General features: G+C 40.9%; 1 protein-coding gene across 1 annotated transcript in view; it reads left to right on the plus strand.

The window, feature by feature from the left end:
* The first annotated feature begins 369 nt into the window (after positions 1–369).
* LOC138976683 (hemicentin-1-like) overlaps positions 370–5667 on the plus strand; it is a 125160-nt gene continuing 119862 nt past the window's right edge. The window contains exon 1 of the mRNA XM_070349562.1: positions 370–603. The gene's annotated coding sequence lies outside the window, so the exon portion shown is untranslated. The remainder of the gene's footprint in view (positions 604–5667) is intronic.

Genomic DNA, 5667 nt, shown 5'->3' on the forward strand with positions numbered 1-5667 from the left:
TCTCTGTCTCTTTCTCTGTCTCTTTCTCTGTCTCTCTCTCCCTCTTTCTCTGCCTCTCGTTCTCGTTCTTGTTCTCTCTCTCTCTCTCTCTCTCTCTCTCTCTCTCTCTCTCTCTCTCTTCATTCTGATCCCGGCTTCCATTTCAGTCTCTCCCTCCCTATCTCTCATGGTCTCCCGAACTCACGAAGCACGCGCTGCCACGGTGCGGAAAGCGAAAACTCCGCTGCTGGGAAAAGTGAGGAGCGCTGTATCGGGAACCGACCATTTCCCAACTGGGCTGTAACTCTCAAGCGCCGATGTGCAAAGAGAGAGACGCGCGCGGGAGAGAGAGAGAGTGAAAAGGGACTGCATGTTCACTTCTCTGTGCAACCCAAGAGCGTTCCCTGTCGCAATGGGGCGGTTGTGTCTACTACAAGGGCCGCAGTTGTCTTGTTTTGGAGGCGTTCACTTGCTCCACGTGTGTTGAAGTTTTGGGAAGTACTGGACAAAGTTTTGCATCTTCGCTGTTGACGGAGAGAAAGGAGTTTGGAGTTTGGTGATGTTTTGATTTTTGATTTTTGGACGATTGGTGTGGTGATTGCAACGAGTTCGATACTTTGGATGGTGAGTTTGTTTAAAGCTATTTGTGTTTGTTCGGACTGAATGTCGGAAACAACATATTTTGGCATTGTTACTTCAGATATATTTTTAAATGTCACCTTACGTGGTCCTATGTTACACCCATTCATCCTTTGCAATTCATATGTGCGTGTTCTGTTTATTTCTAGAAACTGACACTGCAACAATCAGTGGACAATAAGCGTTGCCTAAACTGATATCATTATTACTCAGTCTTGCTGTTTGTCTATTACCCCCCGCGGGTTAGGGGGAAGAATTTACCCGATGCTCCCCAGCATGTCGTAAGAGGCGACTAACGGATTCTGTTTCTCTTTTTACCCTTGTTAAGTGTTTCTTGTATAGAATATAGTCAATTTTTGTAAAGATTTTAGTCAAGCAGTATGTAAGAAATGTTAAGTCCTTTGTACTGGAAACTTGCATTCTCCCAGTAAGGTAATACATTGTACTATATATGTTGCAAGCCCCTGGAGCAAATTTTTGATTAGTGCTTTTGTGATTGTGAACAAGAAACAATTGACAAGTGGCTCTATCCCATCTCCCCCCTTTCCCCGTCGCGATATAACCTTCGTGGTTGAAAACGACGTTAAACACCAAATAAAGAAAGAAAGAAAGAAAGCTGTTTGTCTATTAAGGCAAAAATGTCTTTTGTATGCAAGGAGGTAGGTAATAGTTTTATTTGATGTTGTGTTCAAGCGAATGTACCCAGCAAAAAACATTTAAGTTGTTATATGATTGTGACTGTTTACCTTTTTTAGTGTTTTTTTTTATAGTATAATTATACGGGTTTGGAACAACAAGTGTCCTGCTAGGCCGTTCAGTGTTACCATTGAAATCGCCTTGTCTTGATTGACATAGTATTAATTTCATTATCGTAGTAGCGTTCCTATAACACAGGACACAGCACTTTGATTTGCAACAAACGGTTGCAAAGAAAAATGAAACCGTTAAAAAAGTGGACCGAATCTTTCAATTATCATAGCTGTGTAATTTGCGTGGTAGCATTTGCGGCATGGCAAAGGCTTCCAACAAAAGACATAATCTGTGACAAATGGGCCGTGGTAGAAAAGGGACTGATCGGACCCTTCGGTGCAGCTTCATGCACTACTGAAAAATTAACTCGACTTTTGAACACCATCCCTTGGCCATTACGCGTTAATTAATAAAAAAATAATTAACACCCCGTGGACAATTCTTCATTGTTGTAAGCACTGCTTGCACGAAAGCCGCACCCGATATCCATATATTGGGAAACTCCAATTAGGGATGGTGTGTGTCTTTACAATTTAAACACCCAGTTGTGGCATAAGCATGACACGCGCATCCTGCATCCGATGTTTAGTGTTGTACGTTGTACCTGTACTTTGAAACTGTTGTGAAACTTCTGCGAACTGAAGAGACGGCATCTCAAAGCACAATTGTAGGATTGAAGTCTTTCAAGCTGTTTGTCTTTTGTGAGCAGGTGTTAATTAGATACATGATAATGATTATACATGATGTCAGGAAAGGATGCCTGCAACGTGTGATAGTTGGTTGCTGCAAAAGGGTGTTCTCTCAGCACATAAATATACAAGAAACGCCCACTGCAAGATTGGTTGGGTGGTTATCAGTGTTTGTATTGTCTGTACTACATCCTATATGGCTATCCGGAACCGACGCAAGATTGTATCTTTCCTCAATTTACATAACACATACCTGTCAAGCTCTTGTGGACGCTCACCATAAGATTTTGCTAACAAAACCATAAGTTTGCACCCAAAAGCAAAAGACAACGTGCAAAATTTCAGAAGTCGTTAGATTAATCACCACAAGAACCGTACATGCACACACACACACACACACACACACACACACACACACACACACACACACACACACACACGCACACACACACACACACACACACTCTCACACACACACACAAAACCCCAGGAAATCAGCCTTATTTCACACATAAGAAAAACACACTTTTCACAAAACTGAACTGCACTGTTTTATGTAATTTTGAAATGCAAAGCATGTTTAAATGTAAATTTATTGTAACCAGAATCACCTAAATTGTACAAAGACAGTACACTTCCAACCAGACACACATTTAGTGATTTACACCCCTCACACATTTTTTACCAGAATGCACAAAAACACCACTTAATAGTAAAGGCACAAGACAAGTGTGTTTTAACAACATTCATTCATTCATTGAGCACAGTGATTCCATGAATGGAAACCCCCACCACAAAAGAGAACATTTTATCCAAACAGAACATGTAAAACACACAAGTTACAAGCCAGAGAAACTCATGTGTGTCTCAACAATCAAGGACAAATACCAGATCAACAAAAATATGACATGTAAATGCTTTAGTTTGAGGTCGCGCATGTTTTAAAAACAAGTCGTATGATCGGTTGTAACAGACATCCGGTGCCAACTTTCGCTCTCCAGGCTACCTCTTCGAAAATGCATCATAACGCCCTTATTTTTATTTATATGGCTTCACACTAGGTACAACGTGAGAAAATACTGTGTAGATACTAGAACAACAAAAAATATTACATATAAATGCTTTAGTTTGAGGTCGCGCGTGTTCTAAAAACAAGTCCGACATGATCGGAGGTGACAGGAATCCGGCTACTTTCACTTTCGATCGCTAGCTCTTCGAAAATGTATCACAACTCCCTTAGTTTCATTTCTATGGCTTAAAGCTTCGTACAACGTGATAATATACCTTGAAGATACCGAGAACAACAACGATATTACACGTAACTGCTTTAATTTGAGGTCGCGTGTGGTCAAGCGTTGTCGCACAGTACTCGGTCAGATTGCGCTGACGGTGTGCACATGCGCGTTGCCTTGTACTTCCGCCGGATCAGTTACCGCGAGATTTTTTAGCTGTTACTTTGTTCTCGGACGAACCTTCGCGATCTTTTTTTTATTTGACCAAATTGTTTTGTAAAAACCGTAAGATCTTCGGCATACGCCGTAAGACTTGAAAAACATCAAAATTCCGTAAGAATTACGCGAAAAACGTAAGACTTGACAGGGGAGCGTCCCCGGGCCCACCGGCAACAACCACTGTAAGGGACTAGCACGGTGATTGCACCACAGATCAAGGATTGGGCTCGTCACCTTTTCAGCAGATCCACTCTCGCAGCACACACACTCGCTCACGGTGTCAACATCTGCCGGGTATTGCAATTCAATTGCATGAATTGCATAGCAGATGGGGTTGGCCCATCGCTTAGCGCACCCAACTGTTTTCGCTGGGTGGTTTGGGCAGTGCAATTGTTTATTTCGGGGGGCTAATTACCTAGATTGAATCGTAGTAATTAGAGGGTTGAGTCCATCAAAATCTCAAGCCCACCTATTGTCATCATCTCAGGGGAGGGGTGTCATCGGGGTGGACGATCCACCCTGATGAACTTGCTCCATGAAATTGATAGTTTTGGGAGTGATGTGTACGTGTGTAATTATTGCCTGTGCAAGGTACGCTATTGGAATGGACCTCATGTGGTGAGTTGCCTCCATGAAATTCAGGTCGTGAACCTATAATTATCACTGTGATCAGTATAATTATGTAGGAATTGGCGTACGTGGGTTTGGGAAATGATCTGCATCATTATTGACTGTGCGCTTCCCTTGTTTCATTTTCCGTTACACTTAGGTCGTTAACCATTGTTGCTCTTATTGATATTTGGAATAGATATGTTGCAGGATTTATTCCTCCCCTGTCAATGGTGAAATTTAGAACCTTAAATGCCCTCCCGCTTGTAGCGAACTAATATCGCCTCACTGTTAGTTGCATAACAATGCAAAACTTGTAATAATAAAATTGCAAAATTGTAATAAAACGTGTAATTTAGGTCACAGCGCTAGTCACAAGAGTGAACAAGTCTATTCAGTACTGTAGGCGAAAACAGTCTGGCTGCCTTTTTTTTTTTAAGTTGTTAAACGTCAGTCCAAAAATGGATTACTTTTCAACGTGAATCTATCGTCTAAGTTAATCATTACATCCACTGTCAGTGGTGATGTATAGGGTATGGTGATGGAAAGGTTCCTGGAACGAATTCAATTTGCCACTCGGGTTTTTCAAGGCGAAGTTGTATTATGTACAGCAGATAAGGGTGATCTTGTTTTGGCCTAACCTTGATAATTGTGAAATCCGTAACAGACACTCTATGTCGACGTACTTGTGAATGTTACGTCTTGTCAAATAGTCAACGTTCCATTTAATAACCTTTTTGATTCTTGATAATTATGGTGTTGTGGCAGTAAATGCGATGATTGAGTCTCCAAAGTGTGAAACCTTTACAAGCATGCAAGGCCGCGGACGACTTAATACAATGGTGACTTTACGCACAGCAATATGTAAGGCAATATATATGTATATATGTAACAGATGATAAAGGGTATCTCGGATACATTGTGCGCATGTTAAGCGCTTTGGTGAACAAATATATAAAACAATTCACAAATATGGTTCTGCCGTTTCTGAAGGTTCTGTTTGCCAATTCTTGTATAGGTCGGCCTTTATTGGTTTAAGAGCATATATATATATATAAGAACACTTTGTAGTGAACCTGGAAAAACACAGATGACCCTCTTCTCCGTCCTTGCTTCGGGCGTTCACTTACATCATTTCCTAGCTACAGACCTTGGGATGTTTTCCTTTTTTTGTCTTCCACACAGCCCTTCTAAACTTGTTTGTGCTCCTTGCCAGAAAATCCATTTTTCCCCCACCACTCCTACGCTGCACGCGACCTTATCACATGTTGATTACATCGAATAATTATATGGAACGAATCCTTCATTCATTAAGGCAACTTTTTTTTTCTGGACTGATGTTTTTAGTCTGCTCTTCAGTTGTGGATGACAATTTCGAGGCAGTTATGCCGATTTTGGTAGGATTTTATTTGAACTAATAATAATTATGACTTGAAACAGTATTGAGTTAGATATGCACTGCTTCGAATTTCAACTTGAAATGCATCTTAGTTAACTATTTATGATGATAAAAGATGAATATTTGCCATTGCAGAAACTTTCTTTCCCGT

This window comes from Littorina saxatilis, linkage group LG1 (assembly GCF_037325665.1).
Source record: "Littorina saxatilis isolate snail1 linkage group LG1, US_GU_Lsax_2.0, whole genome shotgun sequence".
In the NCBI taxonomy this organism is placed as follows: domain Eukaryota; kingdom Metazoa; phylum Mollusca; class Gastropoda; order Littorinimorpha; family Littorinidae; genus Littorina; species Littorina saxatilis.